The following is a 27,269-nucleotide window of genomic DNA, read 5'->3' on the forward strand; positions in this document are numbered from 1 at the left end:
CCTTCTATGTCCATCTAATGTCGGCTGTCCAATTCTCATTGTGAGCCTGAGATTTATTTAGTGGATAGGTGATCAACAGGGGAAGCATGTTCCCTTCAGGAAAAAGACCATTCCCACCTGTTGCTGTTATGATCCCAAGAGCAAGATCACAAAATTTCATCTCATCCAACTACCGAAATTACTATGAAGTTTGGTTCTGATATGATTCTTTTTTTTTTTTTTTTTTTTTTTTTTTTTTTTTTTTTTTTTTTTTTTTTTTTCTTTTTTTTTTTTTCTTTTTTTTTTTATTTTTTATTTTTTTTATTTTTTATTATACTTTAGGGTTTTAGGGTACATGTGCACAATGTGCAGGTTTGTTACATATGTATCCATGTGCCATGTTGATTTCCTGCACCCATTAATTCGTCATTTAGCATTAGGTGTATCTCCTAATGCTGTCCCTCCCCCCTCCCCCCACCCCACAACAGTCCCCGGAGCGTGATGTTCCCCTTCCTGTGTCCATGAGTTCTCATTGTTCAATTCCCACCTATGAGTGAGAACATGCGGTGTTTGGTTTTTTGTCCTTGCGATAGTTTACTGAGAATGATGTTTTCCAGTTTCATCCATGTCCCTACAAAGGACACGAACTCATCATTTTTTATGGCTGCATAGTATTCCATGGTGTATATGTGCCACATTTTCTTAATCCAGTCTATCGTTGTTGGACATTTGGGTTGGTTCCAACTCTTTGCTATTGTGAATAGTGCCGCAATAAACATACGTGTGCATGTGTCTTTATAGCAGCATGATTTATAGTCCTTTGGGTATATACCCAGTAATGGGATGGCTGGGTCAAATGGTATTTCTAGTTCGAGATCCCTGAGGAATCGCCACACTGACTTCCACAATGGTTGAACTAGTTTACAGTCCCACCAACAGTGTAAAAGTGTTCCTATTTCTCCACATCCTCTCCAGCACCTGTTGTTTCCTGATTTTTTAATGATGGCCATTCTAACTGGTGTGAGATGGTATCTCACTGTGGTTTTGATTTGCATTTCTCTGATGGCCAGTGATGAGGAGCATTTCTTCATGTGTTTTTTGGCTGCATAAATGTCTTCTTTTGAGAAGTGTCTGTTCATGTCCTCTGCCCACTTTTTGATGGGGTTGTTTGTTTTTTTCTTGTAAATTTGTTTGAGTTCATTGTAGATTCTGGATATTAGCCCTTTGTCAGATGAGTAGGTTGCAAAAATTTTCTCCCATTGTGTAGGTTGCCTGTTCACTCTGATGATAGTTTCTTTTGCTGTGCAGAAGCTCTTTAGTTTAATGAGATCCCATTTGTCGATTTTGGCTTTTGTTGCCATTGCTTTTGGTGTTTTAGACATGAAGTCCTTGCCCACGCCTATGTCCTGAATGGTATTGCCTAGGTTTTCTTGTAGGATTTTAATGGTTTTAGGTCTAACATATAAGTCTTTAATCCATCTTGAATTAATTTTTGTATAAGGTGTAAGGAAGGGATCCAGTTGCAGCTTTCTACATATGGCTAGCCAGTTTTCCCAGCACCATTTATTAAATAGGGAATCCTTTCCCCATTTCTTGTTTTTGTCAGGTTTGTCAAAGATCAGATAGTTGTAGCTATGCGGCATCATTTCTGAGGGCTCTGTTCTGTTCCATTGATCTATGTCTCTGTTGTGGTACCAGTACCATGCTGTTTTGGTTACTGTAGCCTTGTAGTATAGTTTAAAGTCAGGTAGCGTGATGCCTCCAGCTTTGTTCTTTTGGCTTAGGATTGACTTGGCGATGCGGGCTCTTTTTTGGTTCCATATGAACTTTAAAGTAGTTTTTTCCAATTCCGTGAAGAAAGTCATTGGTAGCTTGATGGGGATGGCATTGAATCTATAAATTACCTTGGGCAGTATGGCCATTTTCACGATATTGATTCTTCCAACCCATGAGCATGGAATGTTCTTCCATTTGTTTGTATCCTCTTTTATTTCATTGAGCAGTGGTTTGTAGTTCTCCTTGAAGAGGTCCTTCACATCCCTGGTAAGTTGGATTCCTAGGTATTTTATTCTCTTTGAAGCAATTGTGAATGGGAGTTCACTCATGATTTGGCTCTCTGTTTGTCTGTTATTGGTGTACAAGAATGCTTGTGATTTTTGTACATTAATTTTGTATCCTGAGACTTTGCTGAAGTTGCTAATCAGCTTAAGGAGATTTTGGGCTGAGACAATGGGGTTTTCTAGATATACAATCATGTCATCTGCAAACAGGGACAATTTGACTTCCTCTTTTCCTAATTGAATACCCTTTATTTCCTTCTCCTGCCTGATTGCTCTGGCCAGAACTTCCAGCACTATGTTGAATAGTAGCGGTGAGAGAGGGCATCCCTGTCTTGTGCCAGTTTTCAGAGGGAATACTTCCAGTTTTTGCCCATTCAGTATGATATTGGCTGTGGGTTTGTTGTAGATAGCTCTTATTATTTTGAGATACGTCCCATCAATACCTAATTTATTGAGAGTTTTTAGCATGAAGGGTTGTTGAATTTTGTCAAAGGCCTTTTCTGCATCTATTGAGATAATCATGTGGTTTTTGTCATTGGTTCTGTTTATATGCTGGATTACATTTATTGATTTGCGTATGTTGAACCAGCCTTGCATCCCAGGGATGAAGCCCACTTGATCATGGTGGATAAGCTTTTTGATGTGCTGCTGGATTCGGTTTGCCAGTATTTTATTGAGGATTTTTGCATCAATGTTCATCAAGGATATTGGTCTGAAATTCTCTTTTTTGGTTATGTCTCTGCCAGGTTTTGGTATCAGGACGATGCTGGCTTCGTAAAATGTGTTAGGGAGGATTCCCTCTTTTTCTATCGATTGGAATAGTTTCAGAAGGAATGGTACCAGTTCCTCCTTGTACCTCTGGTAGAATTCAGCTGTGAATCCATCAGGTCCTGGACTCTTTTTGGTTGGTAAGCTATTGATTATTGCCACGATTTCAGAGCCTGTTATTGGTCTATTCAGAGATTCAACTTCTTCCTGGTTTAGTCTTGGGAGGGTGTATTTGTCGAGGAATTTATCCATTTCTTCCAGATTTTCTAGTTTATTTGCATAGAGGTGTTTGTAGTATTCTCTGATGGTAGATTGTATTTCTGTGGGATCGGTGGTGATATCCCCTTTTTCGTTTTTTATTGCATCTATTTGATTCTTCTCTCTTTTCTTCTTTATTAGTCTTGCTAGCGGTCCATCAATTTTGTTGATCTTTTCAAAAAACCAGCTCCTAGATTCATTAATTTTTTGAAGGGTTTTTTGTGTCTCTATTTCCTTCAGTTCTGCTCTGATTTTACTTATTTCTAGCCTTCTGCTAGCTTTTGAATGTGTTTGCTCTTGCTTTTCTAGTTCTTTTAATTGTGATGTTAGGGTGTCAATTTTGGATCTTTCCTGCTTTCTCTTGTGGGCATTTAGTGCTATAAATTTCCCTCTACACACTGCTTTGAACGTGTCCCAGAGATTCTGGTACGTTGTGTCTTTGTTCTCGTTGGTTTCAAAGAACATCTTTATTTCTGCCTTCATTTCATTATGTACCCAATAGTCATTCAGGAGCAGGTTGTTCAGTTTCCATGTAGTTGAGCGGTTTTGACTGAGTTTCTTAATCCTGAGTTCTAGTTTGATTGCACTGTGGTCTGAGAGACAGTTTGTTATAATCTCTGTTCTTTTACATTTGCTGAGAAGAGCTTTACTTCCAACTATGTGGTCAATTTTGGAATAGGTGTGGTGTGGTGCTGAAAAAAATGTATATTCTGTTGATTTGGGGTGGAGAGTTCTGTAGATGTCTATTAGGTCCACTTTATGTAGAGCTGAGTTCAATTCCTGGATATCCTTGTTAACTTTCTGTCTCGTTGATCTGTCTAATGCTGACAGTGGGGTGTTAAAATCTCCCATTATTATTGTGTGGGAGTTTAAGTCCCTTTGTAGGTCACTGAGGACTTGCTTTATGAATCTGGGTGCTCCTGTGTTGGGTGCATATATATTTAGGATAGTTAGCTCTTCTTGTTGAATTGATCCCTTTACCATTATGTAATGGCCTTCTTTGTCTCTTTTGATCTTTGTTGGTTTAAAGTCTATTTTATCAGAGACTAGGATTGCAACCCCTGCCTTTTTTTGTTTTCCAGTTGCTTGATAGATCTTCCTCCATCCCTTTATTTTGAGTCTATGTGTGTCTCTGCACGTGAGATGGGTTTCCTGAATACAGCACACTGATGGGTCCTGACTCCTTATCCAGTTTGCCAGTCTGTGTCTTTTGATTGGAGCATTTAGCCCATTTACATTTAACGTGAATATTGTTATGTGTGAATCTGATCCTGTCATTATGATGTTAGTTGGTTATTTTGCTCGTTAGTTGCCATAGTTTCTTCCTAGCCTCGATGGTCTTTACAATTTGGCATGTTTTTGCAGGGGCTGGTACCGGTTGTTCCTTTCCATGTTTAGTGCTTCCTTCAGGAGCTCTTTTAGGGCAGGCCTGGTGGTGACAAAATCACTCAGCGTTTGCTTGTCTGTAAAGTATTTTATTTCTCCTTCACTTATGAAGCTTAGTTTGGCGGGATAGGAAATTCTGGGTTGAAAATTCTTTTCTTTAAGAATGTTGAATATCGGCCCCCACTCTCTTCTGGCTTGTAGAGTTTCTGCTGAGAGATCAGCTGTTAGTCTGATGGGCTTCCCTTTGTGGGTAACCCGACCTTTCTCTCTGGCTGCCCTTAACATTTTTTCCTTCATTTCCACTTTGGTGAATCTGACAATTATGTGTCTTGGAGTTGCCCTTCTCGAGGAGTATCTTTGTGGCGTTCTCTGTATTTCCTGAATCTGAATGCTGGCCTGCCTTGCTAGATTGGGGAAGTTCTCCTGGATAATATCTTGCAGAGTGTTTTCCAACTTGGTTCCATTCTCGCCATCATTTTCAGGTACACCAATCAGACGTAGGTTTGGTCTTTTCACATAGTCCCAAATTTCTTGGAGGCTTTGTTCATTTCTTTTTATTCTTTTTTCTCTAAACTTCCCTTCTCTCTTCATTTCATTCATTTCATCTTCTATCAGCGATACCCTTTCTTCCAGTTGATCACATCTGCTACTGAGGCTTCTGCATTCTTCGCGTAGTTCTCGAAACTTGGCTTTCAGCTCCATCAGCTCCTTTAAGCCCTTCTCTCCATTGGTTATTCTAGTTATCCATTCTTCTAATTTTTTTTCAAAGTTTTTAACTTCTTTGCTATTGTTTTGAATTTCCTCTCGTAGCTCAGAGTAGTTTGATCGTCTGAAGCCTTCTTCTCTCAACTCATCAAAGTCATCCTCCATCCAGCTTTGTTCCGTTGCTGGTGAGGAACTGCGTTCCTTTGGAGGAGGAGAGGTGCTCTGTTTTTTAGAGTTTCCAGTTTTTTTAGTCTGTTTTTTCCCCATCTTTGTGGTTTTGTCTACTTTTTGTCTTCGATGATGGTGATGTACAGATGGGTTTTTGGTGTGGATGTCCTTTCTGTTTGTTAATTTTCCTTCTACCAGACAAGACCCTCAGCTGCAGGTCTGTTGGAGTTTACTAGAGGTCCACTCCAGACCCTGTTTGGCTGGGTGTCAGCAGCGGTGGCTGCAGAACAGCGGATTTTCGTGAGACCACAAATTCAGCTGTCTGATAGTTCCTCTGAAAGTTTTGTCTCAGAGGAGTACCCGGTTCAATGAGGTGTCAGTCTGTCCCTACTGGGGGGGTGCCTCCCAGTTAGGCTGCTCAGGGGTGAGGGACCCACTTTAGGAGGCAGTCTGTCCGTTCTCAGATCACCAGCTGCGTGCTGGGAGAACCACTACTCTCTTCAAAGCTGTCAGTCAGACAGGGACATTTAAGGCTGTGGAGGTTCTCGCTGAGTTTTTGGTTGTCTGTGCCCTGCCCCCAGAGGTGGAGCCTACAGAGGCAGGCAGGCCTCCTTGAGCTGTGGTGGGCTCCACCCAGTTCGAGCTTCCTGGCTGCTTTGTTTACCTAAGCAAGCCTGGGCAATGGCGGGCGCCCCTCCCCCAGCCTCGTTGCCGCCTTGCAGCGTGATCTCAGACTGCTGTGCTAGCAATCAGCAAGACTCTGTGGGCATAGGACCCTCCGAGCCAGGTGCGGGACACAATCTCCTAGTGTGCCGTTTTCCAGGCCCGATGGAAAAGCGCAGTATTAGGACGGGACTGACCCGATATTCCAGGTGCGGTCTGTTTTCCCTTTCTTTGACTAGGAAAGGGAACTCCCTGACCCCTTGCGCTTCCCGAGTGAGGCAATGCCTCGCCCTGCTTCGGCTCGCGCACAGTGCGCTTCACCGACTGTCCTGAACCCACTGTTTGGCACTCCCTAGTGAGATGAAACCGGTACCTCAAGCAGAAATGCAGAAATCACCCGTCTTCTGTGTCGCTGGGGCTGGGAGCTGGAGACCGGAGCTGTTCCTATTCGGCCATCTTGGCTCCACCCGACGGTTCTGATATGATTCTTAATTTCTCCTTGTAAGAGACTATAGAAACATGGTCAAACATGGGTAAGAAATTGTCTCTTTGTATGTAATAGATAAGAGCTTGGGTTCCCAAGTCAGAATTTAAGATGTGGTTTTGTCACTTACTAGATTATGTGATCTTGGTAAATTAAGTTGATCAACCCTTCTAAGACACAGGTTCGTCATCTACAAAATGAGATAAATAATAATAATATCTACATTCAACATTACTATGAGGATAGAAAGATAAGATTGCAGAGTTGCAACACAGTGCCTGTCATGTCATAAGCAATAAATAGTAGTGATTATTATTACTATTATTATATATAATTTTGGTTCTTCCTTTTCTGTATTATTTTATGTGTTTCACATTGTTCTGCATTATTTTACTAATATCAAAGCTTTCATATCATAACAAACAATTTTTAGTCTTTTCTGCCTCTACAATTATTCTAATACCAATTATTTTGCTTTTTTTTCTAATGCATGTTTTCTGAAAATTTCTAGCTTTAATTGTTACCTAGGAAAGCATCTGACATTAAGTATTAAAACCTGATAGACTGTTTTTTAAAATTGTGACTGGATTTCAAATTGTTACTTCTTCTGGATATTTGAACTTGAAGGCTTTTCTCTGTCGAAGTATAATGTGGTTCTTACTCTTGCAACATAATTTCAGAAATTAATAAGCATTTTATAATTAATGTAGTTTATCTTCATATTTTTCTTTCATTCATTCTACACAGCTTAATTTATAGGTTTTGTAGAGGGTACCATGCCACTAGATGCTGCTAGTAAGTAAGTCATGTTTCCTGTCTTTAAAGAATTGTAATTTTTGGCCACGTGGGGTGGCTCATGTCTGTAATCCCAGCACTTCTGGAGGCCAAGGTGGGCGGATCACTTTGAGGTCAGAAGTTCGAGACCAGCCTGGTCAACACGGTGAAACCCCGTCTCTACTAAAAATACAAAAATTAGCTGGGTGTGGTGGTGTGCACCTGTAGTCTCAACTACTCAGGAAGCTGAGGCAGGAGAATCACTTGAATCCGGGAGGTGGAGGTTGCAGTGAGCCGAGATCATGCCACTGCACTCTAGCCTGGGTGACAGAGTGAGACCCTGTTTCAAAAAAAAAAAAAAAAGAATTGTAATTTTCTACAGAAGACAGACACGCAAAAGATAATAGAAATACAGTCTTGTAAGTGCAATAATAAAAGTCATGTTTGATTTAGGCACACTTAGCAGCACAGTGTAGGGAGTGGTAATAGTGTAGCTGGCAGCAGAGGTGAAAGGGTAATAGAAAACTTCAAAGAGAAGGTCATGTTTACACTAGATCTTGGCAGAGACACTCTGTATACCAATAAAGAGAGGGAAGTCATTCCATTTAGAAAGAGTGTGTGTGTGCATTTATGTACGTATACATACATATTACATGTATGTATGTGATGTGTGTGCACTTATATACGTATACATTATATTTATATATGTGATGTGTGTTTATGTGTGTATGCATGCATGAAGGTATAGGAGCAGGAAACAATATGATGGATCTTTCAGGAAATTGGAGGGAGATGATAATAGAAAGGAAGACGTATCGTGGAGAGTTTATTCTATCTGACAACAGAGATTGGACCCTGCTCTGTAAACAATGAAGGACGATGTTTTACATGTGGCTGTCACATTATCTTATTTGTATTTTGGGGACAGTCAGTCTGGAAGCAGTTTGAGGGATGGCTTAGAGTGAAACTGTATGTGTTTTGACCTGTAAGGAGACCTTTGTAACAACCTAGGGAAGCAATGCAAAAAGCCTGAAATATGTTAGTGGTCGTGAGGATGAAAAGGATGGGGAAAACATGAACATATTTTGAGAAGGAATTGATAGGACTTAGTGACCTAGTAAATATGGGTGAAGAGTAGCAACTCTTAATTAATGATTTTGGAAGAAGGATGATGATTTTAATCTGGGGCTGACGAGTTGGAGATTCCTGTAGGATATACAGATAGCAATGTGGCTTATATGTGTGGAACTCAGTAGAGAAGTTTGGATTAGAGATACAAATCTTGAGAACTATGATCAGGAAATGTAGAATTATAATAGAAGACCAGGAGGAACACTCTGCAGAACACCGATACTCTCCAGGGAGAAGGAGGACAGAGACTGTGAAGCCATTGAATAGACAAAATAAAGCTCAGGTGAAAAACTCCAGCAGCATAGCATCATCAAAATGTTCAAGGAGGAAGTAGTCTCTTAATAGCACCAGAAACTCTGAATAACTTATCCTTGGAAGGAAAGACACTATCAATCCCTACTCATTTTTTTCTTATTCTTTCACTTTATTCTTTTGACTGTTCGAGCCTAACCTTGCACATTGTTGTTGAACAATAACTGACAAACAATATTAATGATACTTGTAAAACTAGAGAACATAGAGTTTTCTCACAAATCAAAGAAATAAAATGGCATTGTCCTCTTCAACAAATAGAAGAAAAAGCCATAAGATTTGTCATTTACTGTGTCATGAAATCTTTCAATTTCTATTAAATCCAAGCACATCATCCTCATAAAAATAAAAAAGTAATTGAAAACTACCTCACTGTGCCTCACATTGAGTTTGTACTATTCTCTCACTACATAATAAAATTTTTCACTTATCGTCAGAAGTGATGTGTTGTGTTCCATTTAACTCTACACAGAAAATTTTTCTATTCTTGTTTACTTTTTACTACATTATCAAAATACTATTTAAGAATATTCAACAGAAAGAGAATTAAAATACTGCCTTTTAAAAGAAAAAATTGTCTACCCAATAAAAAATACTTAACGAAAATTAAAAAGTATAGCAAGGAACATTTCTTACTTTGTTTTTATTACCATAATAAATACAACACCATTATTGTATCCTGGTGACACAATATTTGTTCTGACCCATTTTCTGAGTAGAAAAGCATTAGTTATACATGAAACTTGAATCCTGACTCAAGTTTAAGTAATCCTGATTCAAGTATAACTTTGGACCTTACAACTCTGCTATATTTTTATTGTGGTTAAATAAACCACAATAAAACTCTGCCATATTTTTCTTGTGATATAAAAATAAATAAACTTTTTAAACTCTGTGACATTTTTATTGCAGTTTTATTTACAAAGCAAGTCATCTTCACCGTCTGACAGTATTATATAATAAAGAAGAAAAATTTTCCATGGGAATGAACTTTGAAAATAAAAACGAATCCTCTTTCCAGTCTATAGAGATTAAAGATGGTTACATTTAGCTTTCATCCTCTTATCAAAAGAAGGAATTTATGTCCACTTGCTTTAAATCTGGGCAGAGTCTGTGTGACTGCTTGACCATTAGCATATAGCAGGATTTATGCTAGGCTGAAGCTCTGGGCCCAATTTGTAAAATACTGATAGTTTCAACTTCCTATTGGAATATTTGTTTCTGGAACCCAACTGCCATGTTGTGAGGAAGCTCAAGCAATCTCATAGGGAGGTCCACATGGAAATGGAGAAACTCATGTGGAAAGGAGCCAAGGTACCCATCAGTATCTCTCTTTCTCTCTCTCACTCCAACTTGTAAAGATATAACAAGAGGACAGCCGTCTGTCCAGGAAGAGGGCCTTTACCAAGAACCCAATTATGCTAGTACCCTGAGCTCAGACTTCCAGCCTCCATTATGAGAAAGAAATGCTTGTTGTTTAGGTCACCTATTCTGTGGTATCTTTGTTAAAGCAGACACTAGCTATGTAAGTGAACTAACTTGCAAGTGGATTCTGTCCCAGGAAACTGCCTCGACTGATGCCATGGGAAAACAGAAACTCAGCATCCCAACCCAACCATTCCAAAATCGTAAATTTATGAGCAAAATAAATGATAACTATTTTGTTTAAAATTTTAAGTTGAGGGGTACACGTGCAGGGTTTTTACCTAGGTGAACTTGCGTCATGGGGGTTTGTCATACGCATTATTTCATCACCCAGGTGGTAAGCCTAGTAGATATTAGTCATTTTTTCCTGATCCTCTCCCTCCTCCCTCCCTCCACCCTCCTACAGGTCCTAGCATGTGTTGTTCTCCTCTATGTGCCTATGTGTTCTCATATTTAGCTTCCACTTATGAGTGAGAACAAGTGGTATTTGGTTTTCTGTTCCTACATTAGTTTGCTGAGGATAATGGCCTCCAGCTCCATCCACGTCCCTGCAAAGGACATGATCTTGTTCTTTTTTATGGCTGCATAGTATTCTGTGGTGCATATGTACCACATTTTCTGTATCTAATCTATCATTGATGGACATTTAGGTTGAGCCCATGTCTTTGCTATTGTGAATAGTGTTGTAATGAACATATGCATGCATATATGTTTATAATAAAATGATTTCTATTCCTTTGGGTATATAGCCAGCAATGGGATTGCTGGGTCGAATGGTATTTCTCTCTTTAGGTCTTCGAGGGATCACCACACTGTCTTCCACAATGGTTGAACTAATTTACACCCCTATCAATAGTGTGTAAGCATTCCTTTTTCTCCACAACCTCACCAGTATCTATAAAACTGTGGTTTTAAGTTAGTAAGTTTTGGATGGTTTGTTATAGAATAATAGATGACTGAAATATAATTTTAGAAATATTGCAATAAAGCCAGGCGTAGTAGCTCATGCCTGTAATCATGAGCTACCACACCTGGTGAAGGCAGGAGAATCGCTTGAGCCCAGGAATTTGAGACAAGCCCTGGCACCATAACCCCATCTCTATAAAAAAATTTGAGAATTTAGTTGTGTGTGGTGGCATGCACCTGTAGCCCCAGCTACTAGGGAGGCTAAGTCAGGAGGACTGCTTGAGTCTGGGAGGTTAAAGCTGCAGCGAGCCCTGGTTCACCCTGGTTGCACTAGGGTGCTCCAGCATGGGTGACAGAGAGATACCCTGTCTCAAAGAAGAGAGAAAAAAGAGAAAATACAAAAATTATCCGGGCATGGTGGGGGGGGCCTGTAATCCCAGTTACTTGGGAGGCCGAGGCAGATAATTGCTTGAACCTGGGAGGCGGAGGTTGCAGTGAGCCAAGACTGTGCCACTGCACTCCAGCCTGGGTGACAGAGTGAGATTCCATCTCAAAAAAAAGACAGAGAAAGAAAGAGAGAGAGAAAGAAAAAGAAAGAGAAAAAGAAAAAAGAAAAGAAAGAGAAAGAATGAAAAAAGAAAAAGAGAGACATAAAGAAAAAAGAAAAGAAAGAGAAAGAAAAAGACAGATTTGTCACAGTATAAATAAAGAAGCCCTTAAATAAAACATTTGTATTGCAATTTCAATAGTCACATGATATAAAAACAATGATTTTCTACTTTTTTAATGGTTAAAACAGTTTTATCATACTACACATAGTATATAAACATACTACTTTAATGTTCTGAGTGAAGTGGAAAGTTGTATTCCAGGAAAATATGAGAAGTGTAAGAAATTAACACGTTAAATTCAAACAGAGAGTTACTCTGACAGGTACAATGTTTTCAAATACGCTAGCCATATTAATTTAATTCCACTGGCCATGAACTTTGCTATGACATTTCAGTAATAATTTCACATATGTTAGTTTTCATTCACTAGTTCCTAGCTGAAACCAACTGACTCAGCAAAATTTTAGGATCACAGATTTGGCTAAATGACAAAGACATTAAACAAGGCTTCACCTTGGCTGGACACAGTGGCTCACACCTGTAATCCTAGCACTTTGGGATGACAAGGCTGGTGTATTACTTGAGCTCAGAAGTTCAAGACTAGTCTGGGCAACATGGCAATAGCCCATCTCTACAAAAAATTAGCCGGGCTTGGTGGCACATACCTATAGTCCCACCTACTGGGGAGGCTGAGATAGAAGGCTCACCTAAGCCTGGGAGGTCGAGGCTGTAGTGAGCTTTGACGGAGACACTGCACTCCATCCTGGGCGACAGAGTGAAACCCTGTCTCAAAACCAAAAAAACTAAACAATGGAAAAACAAAAAAACTTTACCTTAATCAATCACTATTTCTATCTGTAGAATGCTTATTGTTTCTTGGCCACTAAAATAAGATTAACTTACCTTTGTGGGACTAAACTTTGACTATGGCTGACAAATAGAAAATATCTTAATAATTGTATGTAAAGCAATAATTTTAAAGTTCCATTATCCATGCAAACATATTGCTTATTTAGACTGGAGTCTTGGGAAACAGTGAAGAGGCATTGTGTGTGATGGTTACTACATTATGGCAGTCCTCTTCTCATTCATCATCTATTGCTCTAGGCATGGGTATGTGAACCATGTCTAGCCAAAAAGACCTGGGGAAGTTAGCTGGAGACATTTGGAAAAGATTTCCTCCCACGTAACAGAGAGAAGCCCTTGAAGAGAGTACCTCATTTCATCGTGATTTTATTATACATATATATGAAGATGTGTCATATGTGATTCTAGAGAAAGTCCGCTAGTCATCCCACAATCACAAAATTGGCAGGAGGAATGATGGAAAGAACCTGTGTCCTTTATGACATTGTTAAATCACTTCCCTTGTTCTTCAACTGCCTGCCTCCAGACTTCTTTTTGAGTGGAATAACTAAATGTCTCACTATTGTTTAACCAAGTTGTAATAGAGTATTTTGATACTTACAGTCCGAAGCAATTTTTAATTGATTCAATAGCGCTATAAACTGCCTACACAATGCCTGAAAAAATAGCACATGTTTAAATACTTTGATTATTATTTCTGTAAGTAAAATATAAGGTAAAATATAAATATTAATATGTCAAAATCATTGATTCTGCTACCTGCTCATAATCCTTCCCTACTCTGATCACTCAAAATACTTTGTCCTTTTTTTGACAATGATCTTACATGCTTTACATTTCAATCATTTGTGAACATGATTTATATTGCCTTATAAATTATAATCTTTTTTGTGCTTTCCATACAGTATGTACTCAATAACTATTTGTTAACTGAATTAATGATTAAGTCATTGCATTTATTTATTTACTTTACTTTTTTATTTTTTATTTTTTTTTGAGATGGAGTCTCGCTCTGTCACCCAGGCTGGAGTGCAGTGGTGTGACAGCTCACTGCAGCCTCCACCTCCGGGGTTCAGCAATTCTCCTGCCTCAGCCTCTTGAGTAGCAGGGATTACAGGTGCCCACCACCACTCCTGGCTAATTTTTATAATTTTAGTAGAAACAGGGTTTCACCATGTTGGCCAGGTTAGTTTTGAACTCCCGACTGCAAGTGATCTGCCCACCTCGGCCTCCCAAAGTGCTGCGATTACAGGGGTAAGCCACCACGCCCAGCCATAAGTCAATGTATTTAATTGCATTGTTAGCCAGGTGTGGTGGCTCATACCTATAATCCCAGTGATTTGGGAGGCTGAGGCAGGAGGATCACTTGTGGCCAGAAGTTCAAGACCAGCCTGGGAAACTTAGTGAGACCCCATCTCTAAGAAATAAAAATACTTAACCAAGTATGGTGGTGCACCTGCAGTCCCAGCTACTCAGGAGGCTGAGGTGAGAGAATCTCTTGAGTTCGAGGCTGCAGTGAGCTATGATTGGACCACTGCACTCCAGCCTGGGTGATAGAGCAAGACCCTGTATCTGAAAAAAAAATAAATACATATAATACAGAAGTGTGCAAAAAGCAGACATCATAATTTCCAAGGACTGTACCTTTGTTTGTGTGTGTATGTGTAAAATTTAACAGATTTACATAATAATTAATGAGTTTGCTGGTAGTTGTCTTTCTTTTTTCACTTTTAGACGCTACCATTGAATTTAATTCTGATGCTGTCTTCAACATGGAAGTTACATAAGAAAATTTGAAGTCATTGTGTATTTCAGCTAGGATTCTTCTTAGGAAACAGACGTCAGCCTAGTGCAGTGAAGTCTGATTGGAGGTGGACAATGAGGATCCTGCCAAGGTGCTGTCCTTAGCTTCTGTTCAGCCTAATGTAAGTTCATTCCTTTTGATTACAGTCATTTCTATGACTTTTTTTTGCCCATAAAATTATGACCACATAATTCTTATAGACTCTTCTAGCTTTTCAATGTTGGAGAAGAAAGCTTGCCTAATAAGCAACTTTTCAACCTCAGAAGCTTAAGTATTATGAAGCAATAAGACTCAAGATTTGATGAAAGAAAAACCAGAATTTAGTATGGCTGAAGATAGGTGGGGATACAGACCATGGCAGGTAGGCTCTGGATGAGGGAGGGAGTGTCCATTGTAGAAGCTTCTGAGGTTGGTTGGAAGGATAAGTCAAAGGGTTTGGGCACTAAAAGTTAGGTATTAAGGGGAAAGGAAAGATGTACTGAAAATCTACTCTATTTTAAAGTTTTGCCTAGGACCAACCATGATACAGGAAAATGGGAAAGAAAGTGTTTGTATGGTTTATGTTTGTTTTTCATGTTATTCAAACAGCCTATCTTTGAAACTAAATAATTTGCAACTTTCTACCCATGTAAATTTTTATTAATTACTTCTCTCTTTCCCAGAGTTTCTGTTTCCTCAAGAGTAAAATGGGATTAATAATGTCTACTGCACAGGGTTCTTGAGATCACATGACATAGCATATAATCTATGCTTAGCACAGTGCCTGGGACATGAAATCCCTGAAAGGAAATGTTAGAGTTATTTAATAAATGGTAAATGAGTGTCTGCCAGATTCTCTGCTTTAGGCACTAGTAGTACAAAGGTGAACAAGATGTGGGCTGCATTCTAGAGTATGAATGAAAAAAAAAGTGTGCTTATTAGAAATGACTGACCAAATTTAGAATCTAAAGAAATATTCAAAGCAGATTCTTGGTGTTTAGAAACTCAGGTATAATGTAAAATGAAGACACATACAAAAGGTTGGGAAATATTTATAAGGGAAAATACATATTGAACTTTAGTACACAATAGGTTTGTTCTGTTCAACTTAGAATTTGCCTTTCAAACATTTGCATTTCTGGATCATAGTGGAAATGAGAATATGATCTGCTAGAGGACTTTGTAAAGAATGAAAGGGAAAAGCTGAGTATTTGAAAAAGTCGAGGAGTTAAAAACATAAATGGAATGAAAACATAGAGGTTTTAAATTCAAACAGGGTTAGGATAAAGATCACAAAGTGAAATCACGAGGTATAGTGAGATAGAAAAAAGAAATATTGTATTGTTTGGCAGTTGATTATAAAAAATTAAAAATCATCTGTTTAAATTATGTAAACATTAAATTAACAAAAAACAATGACAACAAAACAGTGGCTAGAGGTTAACTAGGAAGAAATAGCTGAAGTAGATGCTACAGAAGGCTGAAAGTGAGATAATGTAAAATACTTTGCATGTTATACGGGAGTCATTAAAGGGAAGAGGTTTAAATATGTGCTGGGCATGCTCATATCCTACCAGGGTGTCATTTAAGTTAAGTCAATGAAAAAGCTGAGAAAATGACAGGAGCATAAATGGTCTACCACCAGTAGTTATTTACACTAAGAGGATTGGGAATGTTTTCCTGTTTGCACTATATTCCCTTCCAAGAGCCTATGTGTATACATGTCTGTATGACTGATTTAGAAAGAAAAAGAATCTATATTATACCATTAGTCCAAGGCCATGTCTAAAATGTTTTGGTAATATGGATTAGTTAAGATAAATATTATTGTTTTCATTTATGTCACAGACCTATGTGTTTTCTTAGCAAATCAATTTTTGAGCCAGAGCAGATCAGAAAGGAAGTAGTTGTTTAGAGTTTCAAAACATCTGGAAAGTAATTCTGGCAACAGAGTCAAATCCACTAGCAAAACAGATGTTTTCCACTGTGGAGGGAAAATGCAACTTTCTTATATGTATTGCATATGGTCCAAATCCATTTCAGAAATAACACCCCACCTCTTAAAGGGCCTTGGGACCACAGTGCTCTCATGGATTCTGCCAATGTAAGCATGACCAAGGCCACTTAGGTGTTCGAAAGGCAATATTTTATAATAATCTTTCAATCTTGTGTTTTATGAAACAAAAGAAAAAAGTTTAAAAAGTCTAGGTTGCCTCTCCAAGCCCTCAGTTGAAAAGTTAGCGTTGGATTAAAGCCAGTTGGTAACCTTCGGAAGGACTTCTGGGAGCTAGGAGTGAGGAAGGACAGGAGGTCAGGAGAGAGAACTGCAGCCTGAGAATTCTGGCTTTTTCTCCCAGAAAAAGCAAAGAGAAGCATCTTCCTACTAAACATTTGGAAAGAGTACCAGAAACTCTAGGAGACAAGACTTGTCAGAAACTCTAGGAGACAAGACTTGTCCAAAACTCAGAAACTGTTGTGACTGGGAATAGAGGAAATTGATTCATTCAAAAACTCATTTAGGGAAAACGTTTCCTTTTACAGAAGACTTTCACATTCTCACATACAGAAGAATTTTAACTATTAGATGGTATAAAGCACATATTCTAGTTTTTTTTTTAGCCCTTGTAAAAATAGAAGTAAAATTTTAATAAAAAGCATTTGCATCGGTCATTTGCCAATTAATTGTTTTAAGCTAAAATATTCCATATCCTAAAAATTGAAGATTTTCCAATGAAAAATTTTTGTGGTTTAAAAATTAGGTTTTCAGCATTCTTGATTAACTAAGAAAAAAATAAAAATAAGGAGAAATAGCCGGGCACAGTGGCTCATGCCTGTAATCCCAGCACTTTGGGAGGCCGAGGCAGGTGGATCATGAGGTCAGGAGATTGAGACCATCCTGGCTAACACGGTGAAACCCCATCCTACTAAAAATACAAAAAATTAGCCAGGCATCATGACAGGCACCTGTAGTCTCAGCTACTCGGGAGGCTGAGGCAGGAGAATGGCGTGAACCCAGGAGGCAGAACTTGCAGTGAGCCGAGATCGCACCACTGCACTCCAGCCTGGGCAACAGAGCAAGATTCCTTCTCAAAAAAAAAAAAAAAAAAAAAAGGAGAAATGGAAAAAAGAATGGCTTTTTAATTGTATTAAATAATGTAAAAATATGTTTTACCAAGAGTAAGATGGAGGAAAGTATACTTGATTAAGCTAATTACATGGTTTGGAATCATCAGGGTGGTCAATATTTGAAAATGTTGCTCAATTATATAGAGAAGCACTTAGATTGTCCCAGGTGCTGAGTATTCTAAAATATGTTATAATTTCAAAAGCCTGTCCTGTAAAGATAAAGGGTGCAAATCATTATTTAGATTTAGAGATATTGAGATTTCTGCTATTATTTCTAGAGAAGGATTGCGTGCTGTCACAAAATGTTTTAGATCTCTTTATAATGAGGTGCCACTGTGGTATAGGCTACAGTACTGACAGAGATTATTTGTGCTCTGTTCATCTCAGCTTGGTACATATGCCTGCCAAAATATGGTAACTACAATTATGAATGCTGGGATTTGGATTTACATGTGTCAGGGAAAATGTGAATTAAGTCAATTATTGATACTAGGCAGCCACATTTCATTTCCAACTTATTAACATTATAACCTGATCAACTTATGATATCATCATCATCTCTGTTTACTCTCATTCTTGTCTGAAGCTAGCTCATCGGGAATTTCAGAGAGAATGTCTTTGAACCTGAAACACTTTAATTATCACCTGGCTCCAGGGAATTGTGAGCTAGAAAGTTACCATACTTTAGAGAAAAACATAAAGATGTCTCTATGAAGATTATTTGCATTTGTCTGAGAGATAATGCTATTCATCCATCGTATGGAGGAGAGCCCAGAATAGAAATGAGCAAGGAGCAAAGATTTGCTAAGTGAATAGCTCTCTAATTCCTTTTGAGATGTGTCTTCCAAATGTAATGTTACTTTGTTTGAAGTATAGTGAATTTCCAAAACTGGGGATATACCAATTTTGGTAGGTGCCAAAACACAAAGCTGGAAAAAACGAGTTCTATATTTTTTGCAGCCATCTCTCCCCTTCTTATAGCCCCCTACTAGGGGATAATTGAAAACTGAGGTATGGATAGGAAAAGAAGCAACTGGAAATAGAAAAGTGCAAAAAGTATGAAAAAAATAGGAATACGTATAATTGAAGCTGGTGTGCTGAGAAAGGGCTTTGTGCAGTGATGTAGAGATAAAATGAGGCTCTGGGGTAATTTCTGGGATTGACATGCATCCACTGCTATTAGTCTATCCAGTTACTAGTCTATCCTTCTCTCTTGCTCATAGGAAGAGAAGGAGAAAATAAAAAGTTTAGCATAAGTGAAAGATACCAGGTTCAGAGAAAGCTGAGGTGTTTCAAGGGATATTTAGTAAACAGAAAATTGCAGAAAACACCTACACGAGTGATTACATTAGTTTAAGATGTATTGTGAAAGAAACATGGCTTTTTTATAACTGCCTGCACTTAATTTTTTTTCTTTGTGTGGAAAGAGGGGCAGAGGACAGAAAGGAAAAGGCAATGGAGAAAAAGAATATGAACCCAAGATGACCTTGACTCTTTCTCTCCTAACCTTAGACAGGAAAGCAGAAACATGTTATTAGGCCAAATCTAAAGACAATAAAAACCTTAGATTTCTCTTTAGGCCAAGAAATGTCACAGACCAGCTTGGGAAAACATTAAAAGCTCATGAATTAAAACGATATTAGAATAAATAGGTCTTTGGGCTTCTATTTAAATACCTCTTTAAAAGTGTAGTAAATGATTTTTTCCAACTAATTTCATCAAGTAAAATCTTCCATCTGGCTTCACTGAGAAAGAATTTCAAAGTTGTGGAATAGTAGACTCAGAGCTGGAAGGAATCTCTCTTTTTATCCAACCCCCTCGTTTTCCTTGAGCAAATTCTTCAGTGTAATGTAAACAGAATCTATCGAGCCCACATGCTCCAGACTTGCTCATTAAAAACACAAAACAGCTTCTGTCACTCCTATGTTCCCTTCCAGCTACTAGTCTATCCTCTCTTCCTAGCTAAGCTCCTTGCAACAGCAGTTTATCTTTGCTCTCTCTACTTCCTCACCTTCCTTTCACCTTCCCAGGCCTCAAAGCTGCCACTCCATTGAAACTGCCCACACTTAAATTCCCTCACAAAGCCCACTCTTCCATCTGTGCAAATAAATGTCGGCTTTGAAGCAGGACAGTTGGGTTTCAATCTTGCCACTCTCATTGATTTCCTGTGTCACCTTAGGCAACTTTACCTCTCTGTGCCTCATTTTCTCATCTGTAAAGTGGGGATAATAATAATCCTTACTTTACAGGGTTGTCATAAGAATTGACTAAATTAAGCTATGTAACCTGGTCAAAACAGTGTCTGGCATGTTAATAAAATACATTTCAGACTGGGTGTGGTGGCTCACACCTGTAATCCCAGCACTTTGAGAGGCTGAGGCAAGAGGATCTCTTGAGACCAAGAGTTTGAGCTTGCAGTGAACTATCATCCTGCAACTGCACTCCAGCCTGGGTGACAGAGGAAGAGCCTGTCTCAAAAAATAAATAAAAAAGGCTGGGCGGGGTGGCTTATGCCTGTAATCCCAGCACTTTGGGAGGCTGAGGTGGGCAGATCACCTGAGGTCAGGAGTTTGAGACCAGCCTGGCCAACATGGAGAAACTCCATCTCTACTAAAAATACAAAATATTAGCCAAGCGTGGTGGTGCGTGCCTGTAATTCCAGCTACTCGGGAGGCTGAGGCAGGAGAATTGCTTGAGCCCAGGGAGCGGAAGTTGCGGTGAGCTGAGACCATGCCATTGTACTCCAGCCTGGGCAACAAGAGTGAAACTCTGTCTCAAAAAACAAACAAAAACAAAACAAAACAAACAAAAATAAATAAATAAATAAAATAAAATATATTTGAATACTTAGCTATCACTATCTTCCTTGCTACATTTGTGATTTTACTATTAACCAATTCACTCCTTCCAAGCTCCCTTCCATCCCTCCCTCTTTCCTGCTTTACTTGGTTCAGTTTTCCTATGTATTTGAGTCTCTCCTATGGGCCAGGGCACTGGGACTGGTGAGCTAGACAGCACACTGCATGTTTTCATGGGGCCTGAACCCACAGTTTTCATCTTATCACCCTAGTAGCTGCTGCTTCTGTTTTCTGTGGAGGCTCCTTTTCTTCTTTCTGCCTCTTGATTTCTTAAGTGGTCCTTACATTTTGTCTTCTTATTCTAATAAAACATTCTGAAGATGAAGACATCCATGCTATATCAAATCTGTCTTCTGTCTTGACTATACTCCTAGGCCTACACTTTACGCTACGTATTAGTTGTCTTCACCTGTTAAAAAGGCACTTCAATCCCAAGATCTCCAACACAGAATGGATTATCTCCCCACTGCAGTCCTCTTGCCTGGTTTTACCCTGTAGCCAATGGCACTAACACCCATCTGGACACCCATATCAGAATCCTCTTTCCTCTTTGACTCCTCCGCATCAATCATATGACAATTTGGCTTGCTTCTCAAATGTGATCTCTCTTCTCTATTCTCATGTTTTTAGTTCAGGCCTTCATTATTTTTCTGTTTCTTCATGGTTCAATCTTGGTAGGTTTTATGTGTCCAGGAATTTATTCATTTCTTTTAGGTTTTACAACTTGTTGGCAAATAGTTGCTCATAATCATCTCTAATTCTTTGCGTTTCTGTGGTCTTAGTTGTTACGTCTCCTTGTTTATTTCTGATTTTATTTCTTTGGGTCTTCTTTCTTTTTTTTTTTTTGTTTTGATTCTGAGTCTTGCTCTGTTGCCAGGCTGGAGTGCAGTGGCATGATCTTGGCTGTTTGCAACCTCTGCCTCCCGGGTTCAAGCAATTCCCCTGCCCCAGCCTCCTGAGTAGCTGGGACTACAGGTGCGCTCCATCATGCCTGGCTAATTTTTTGTATTTTTAGTAGAGATGGCATTTCACCATGTTGGCCATGTTGTGGTCTTGATCTCATGACTTTGTGATCTGCCCACCTCGGCCTCCCAAAGTGCTGGGATTACAGGTGTGAGCTACCATGCGCCGCCCTTTTTTCTTGGTCTAGCCGAAAGTTTGTTGATTTTGTTTATCTTTTCAAAACACCATCTTTCTGTTTCATTGATTTTCTGTATTTTTTTGGTCTCAATTTCGTTTATTTCTGCTCTGACCTTTATATTTTTTTCCTTCTACTAATTTTTGTTTGGTTTGTTCTTGCTTTTCTAGTTCCTTGAGGTGTATATTTAGATTGTTTATTTGAAGTCTTTCTACATTTTTGATATAGGCATTTATTGCAATAAGTTTCCCTTTTACTACTGCTTTTGCTGTATTCCATAGATTTTGGTATGTTGTATTTCCATTTTCATTTGTTTCAAGAAATTTTTAAATTTCCCCCTTAATTTCTTCACCAACCCACTGGTCATTCAGGAAAATGTTGTTTGATTTTCATGTGTCCGTGTATTCCCTGAGGTTTCTCATTTTATTGATTTCTAGCTTTCTTTCATTGTGGTCAGAAAAGATAATTGATATGATTTCTACTTGTTTGGATTAATTGAAACTTGTTTTCTGGCATGAGATATGGTCTATTCTGGAGAATGTTCCATATACTTATGAAAAGTATGTGTATTCTGCAGCAGTTGGATGAAATGCTCTGTAAATATCAGTTAGGCCTATTTGGTCTTGTGTGTAGTAACTCTGTTGATTTTCTGTGTGAATAATCTGTCCATTACTGAGAATGGAGAGTGAAATCCCCTACTTTTATTGTATTGCAGTCTATATCTCCTTTTTCATCTATTAATGTTTGCTTTATACATTTGGGAGCTCTGGCATTGGGTGCACAGATATATAAATGTTATAAAATTGTTACATCCTCTTGCTGAAATGACCCCTTTATCATTATAATAACCTTTGTCTGCTTTCAAAGTATTTGATTTCTAGTCTATTTTATCTAATTATAGCTACTCCTGCTTTTTTTTTGTTTCCAGTTGCATAAAATATTTTTTCCACTCCTTCACTTTTAGTCCATATGCGTCCGTATAGGTGAAGTGGGTTTCTTGAAGGCAGCATATAGTTGGGTCTTGTTTCTTTATCCAGTCAGCCACTCTGTGCCTTTTGGTTGGAGAATTGAGTCCATTTACATTCCGTGTTATTGTTATTTCATCACCCAGGTATTAAGCCTAGGACCCATTGTTATTTTTCCTGATCCTCTCCCTCCTTCCACCCTCCACCCTCTGATAGACCCCAGCATATGTTGTTCCCCTCTATGTGTCCATGTGTTCTCATCATTTAGCTCTCACTTATAGGTGCAAACATGTGGTATTTGTTTTTGTTCCTGGAGCACCAATAATTCCTGGATTTCGTCTGTCGAGGTAATTTTCTATATATTGTGGGTGATCTTTGTTCCTTTTCACTCTTTTTTTCTTCTTAATTCTTTGACTGTGTACTTTCACATAGCGTGTCTTTAATCAGGGAGGTCTGAAAGAGGATATCCTATTAATATGGAAAGGATGGTTAGGGGTTTGTGCCTAGGGGGACCAACCTGTGAAATGTACCTCCTGCTGAATGGTGCTGCTGATTGGACACTCTGATTTGGTATTTCCATTTTTTTTTTTTTTTTGAGACAAAGTTTCGCTCTGTTTCCCAGGCTGGAGTGCAGTGGTGCAATCTCGGCTCACTGCAAGCTCCGCCTCCCGGGTTCGCACCATTCTCCTACCTCAGCCTCCCGAGTAGCTAGGACTACAGGCGCGTGCCACCATGCCCAGCTAATTTTTTTTTTTTGTATTTTTAGTGGAGACTGAGTTTCACCATGTTAGCCAGAATGGTCTCGATCTCCTGACCTCATGATCTGCCTGCCTCGGCCTCCCAAAGTGCTGGGATTACAGGCATGAGCCACTGCACCCAGCCTTGGCATTTTCTTTGGCCAAGTTACAGAGCAGAGTGTCCAGGGCTGGGGATGGTAGTTCCACTTCCCTTCCTTGTGTCTGGCAGCCCTCAGAGATATTTCTACCTACAGCACCTGATATGCTTCCTGTGGTTTGAGGCAGGGACAAGTTTCCTGCTAGGGAACCCAAGAGGGTAGAGAAGCTTGTTGCCCACCTTTATCTCACTTTTTCCAGTGTAGAAAAAGGGAAGTTTTCCACACTTTTGGTGCCAGGAAGGAGGAAGCATGTGCTGGATATGGAAGTCTGATTTTCTTATTCTCTGCTCAAAGTTGTTTCACTTTTCTGTGGTCTCAGGAACTATCTCCTCATATTTGAGTTCTGTATATTGCTAGTGATAATCTCAGCTCTATATATTTGTTTTTGGTTTTCTGTGGGGTTGTAGGGGAGAAGGGGCTAAGGCCATTTTGGAGCCTGATTTTTCTCTTTATAGAAGACTAGCCTTTGAGATTTCTCTACTTCCTATCTTCCATTCCATCAATCTATCCTACACACTTTCTTTTTTCCCCCTCCAGACAGTTTTAGTGAATGGTAGTACTGTACCACATGGTATACCAGTTCATTGTGAGAATTTTCTAATAAATCTTTTCTAATACCTAAAACTGCTTCCTTTTATATCATCCAAAGATCCAAAATCTTTTCTAATACCTAAAACCGCTTTCTTTTATATCATCCAAAGGTCCATCCCAAGCTGAGGGAAGAGAAGCCTGGGTCCTGTTTCTTGGATGACGTTTCCAAGACAATATGCTCTCTCTTTACAAGGAGAGGGGGACAGAGAGAGAGAGCAAATCTTAGCCTCAAAGAAAGAAGGATTACCAGGCAATAAATATGCTGCTCCATCCTTCTCATGAGGCCTGCGGGCCCTTAAAAAGGAACTACATCCTTAACCCACAGCTGTTTTTTGAAGTAGCAGTGGCTCACAGTATTTCTTGCAGTGAAGGGCCCTGAGCTCCTTCTGGAATCTCTACCACCAGCAGTAGTGGGCCAGGGCATGGTTGGCCTCGACCATCTTGTGCATGTCATACTTCCTCTTGATCACGGGGCCCTGGTTGCAAAAAGCCTCCAGCAGCCCATGTGACAGCTTCTCTGGCTGGCATCAGCATCCCCTGGTGCCACTTAGTGATCATCCACTTTATGGCCAGGAAGTGGTGATATTGGTAGGGTAAGGATCCAGGGATCCAGGAGAAATGGCCTCCCTTGAGGATGGGTATCAGCCCAATCACAGGCTCATAGTTTTTCACTGCTTAGTGGAAGACGGTGTAGGGCAGGAGTTCCCAACCCCCAAGCCACGGATGCTTGGTAAGGTTCATGGCCTGTTAGAAACCAGGCCACACAGCAGGAGGTGAGTGGCGAGCAAGCAAGGTGAGAAAGCCAGCATTACCGTCTGAGCTTCACCTCCTGTCAGATCAGCAGCAACATTAGATTCTTATAGGAGTGAGAACCCTATTGTAAACTGCACATGTGGGGATCTAGGTTGCACACTCATGAGAATCCAATGCCTGATGAAATCATCAATCCCTTCCATCCCTCTCCCATCAACCCCCTCTCCCCTGTTTGTGGAAACCAGTTTCTGGTGCCAAAATGGTTGGGGACCTCTGGTGTAGGGGTTGTGTTCAATGGTTGCCTGTTCCCCTGCAGAAGCATCATGGTACTTCTCATAGCTTCCAGAACCTAAGTCATACAGGATCTGGCTAGTACTTTGTTTTCTCCCTTCATCATCATGTTGGTGAATTTACTGATTATGGGGTCTTCAAACACAGAACTCGTTGTCATTGTTGGAGCAGCTTTGATGAGCTGAGTCTCCTTGAGTTCCTGATCATTCTCCTCCTCCTCAGTTACTTCAGCCACTGGCTTGCCATAATGTTCCTTGTCAATTAAGGGATCTCTGAATTCAGGACCCTAGCAGCTCCACCTCACCTGAGTTAGGCCTAGAAGCTGCAAGACAGTCTGCCGCAAATCAAGTGCCAGACCTGGCCCTTACACACTTTCTTTTTCTTTTTTTTTGAGACCAAGTCTCACTCTGTCACCCAGGCTGGAATGCAGTGATGTGATCTTGGCTCACTGCAAGCTCCACCTCCTGGATTCCTGCCATTCTCCTGCCTCAGCCTCCCGAGTAGCTGGGACTACAGGCACCTGCCACTACGCCTGGCTAATTTCTTGTATTTTTAGTAGAGAAAAGACAGGGTTTCACCATGTTAGCCAGGATGATCTCAATCTCCTGACCTCGTGATCCCCCTGCTTCGGCCTCCCAAAGTGGTGGGATTACAGGCGTGAGCCACCATGCCCGGCCCCCTTACACACTTTCTAAAGCACAACTCTGTTTATTAATTCAACCATTTATTCACTCATTCACTCATTTATTTAATAACATGTAATATAAACACACTGTGTGCCAGGAACAGATTATTTATTTCCCTCTTTAAGTTCCTTTAACAGTGCCTTGACTGCTTGTTATTTGTGCCTATGTGCATTCTGTGTTCCTGCCTCCACCTCCGGCCCATTCCCTTGATAAACTGCTACATGTTCTTCATAACTCAGCTCAAATTTCTCCTTATTCATTCATTAAACTCTGCCCAGCATTGGGGATATATAGCAATAAATAAAACTGACAGATATACCTGCTCTCACAGAATTTACATGAGGGAAACAGACAATAAATAATTGAACAAGATCTTCAGATTGCGATAGGTGCTGTGATAAAAAAGCAATGTAAGGCAATAGGGAGAGAGAGAGAGAGAGAGAGTGAGAGAGAGTGTGTGTGTGTGTGTGTGTGTATGGGTTTAGGCAGGGTAGGAGTATAGTTTAAATAGGGTGGTTGGTCAGAGAAATCTTTTTTGATGAGGTAGCACTTGAGCTGGGAACTGAATGAAGTGAGTGAGCCATGTGGCAATCTGGAAGAAGAGTGCTCTAGGGCAAGGGAAGAGCAAGTGCTAAGTTGCTGTGGCGGATGCATGTCATAGTGCTGGAGGAGCAGCATGGAAGTTGGAAGCCATTCAGTGAAAGGAAGCACAGCAAGTCTCTGTGATGTCACTGCTGGTTTTGCACAGCAGCGTCAGGCACTCATTTCCCTGTGCTCAGGTAGCGCCTGGTATTAAATTGTACTGGTATGGCATGGTATATGGTTGTCGTTATTTGTTTATGCTTGTCTAATTGCTAACAACACTGCATGCCTAAAGGGTGGGGACCATTTTGTATTTTTTTTTTTTTTTGTATCCCCAGGGCCCATCCCTGTGCTTGGCAGGTACTTGGACCTTTGCTAAATGGGTGAGTCAGAGGCCCTCAAGATGCTTTCTTATGCTTGAGTCACCTGATTTGGGTTTCTTTGTTCTTACTTCTCCCGGTACTCTTCTGGAGTAGGGCTTTCATTACCTCTCTCTCTTAACACTTGGTATTGATGTTTGACAAGCTTTGGCTACTTCCCTCTGGGAACCTTGAGTCTTGGACATTCCTGTGTTGATTTCCATTTGTGATCCTCTACTCCTCCTCAAATTTCTTTCTTTCTTTTTTTTGAGACGGAGTCTCGCTCTGTCTCCCAGGCTGGAGTGCAGTGGCGTGATCTCGGCTCACTTCAAGTTCCGTCTCCCAGGTTCACGCCATTCTCCTGCCTCAGCCTCCCGAGTAGCTAGGACTACAGGTGCCTGCCACCACGCCCAGCTAATCTTTTTGTATTTTTTTAGTAGAGACGGGGTTTCACCGTGTTAACCAGGATGGTCTCCATCTCCTGACCTCGTGATCCGCCCGCCTCGGCCTCCCAAAGTGCTGGGATTACAGGCATGAGCCACTGCACCCAGCCTCCTCAGATTTCTTATGTGTTGCAGTGATAAGTATGGCCTGTGTGGGCATTGCTGCTGAAGGGCTCTACATGTTGGAGCTGTGGAAAGGCTCATGCTGACAGCAGTAATAAAGGAAGATAAATGCAGAAGGCAGGGGCAGAATATGGAAGGACTTGCAAGTTGAGCGATAATAAAAATATTGGCAATTGACT

The 27,269-nt window shown here is 40.0% G+C and overlaps 1 protein-coding gene and 1 pseudogene across 1 annotated transcript in view; one reads left to right on the forward strand and one right to left on the reverse strand.

Annotated features, from left to right (window-relative positions):
• Positions 1-6,063: 6,063 nt before the first annotated feature.
• The window catches only part of EPS8 (EGFR pathway substrate 8, signaling adaptor), a 212,970-nt gene continuing 191,764 nt past the window's right edge, over positions 6,064-27,269 (forward strand). The window contains exons 1-2 of the mRNA XM_063639634.1: positions 6,064-6,196; positions 14,232-14,422. The gene's annotated coding sequence lies outside the window, so the exon portion shown is untranslated. The remainder of the gene's footprint in view (positions 6,197-14,231; positions 14,423-27,269) is intronic.
• On the reverse strand, positions 24,249-26,167 carry LOC129481672 (small ribosomal subunit protein uS7m-like; annotated as a pseudogene).

The sequence above is a fragment of the Symphalangus syndactylus genome, chromosome 5 (genome assembly GCF_028878055.3).
Source record: "Symphalangus syndactylus isolate Jambi chromosome 5, NHGRI_mSymSyn1-v2.1_pri, whole genome shotgun sequence".
NCBI classification, from domain to species: Eukaryota; Metazoa; Chordata; class Mammalia; order Primates; family Hylobatidae; genus Symphalangus; species Symphalangus syndactylus.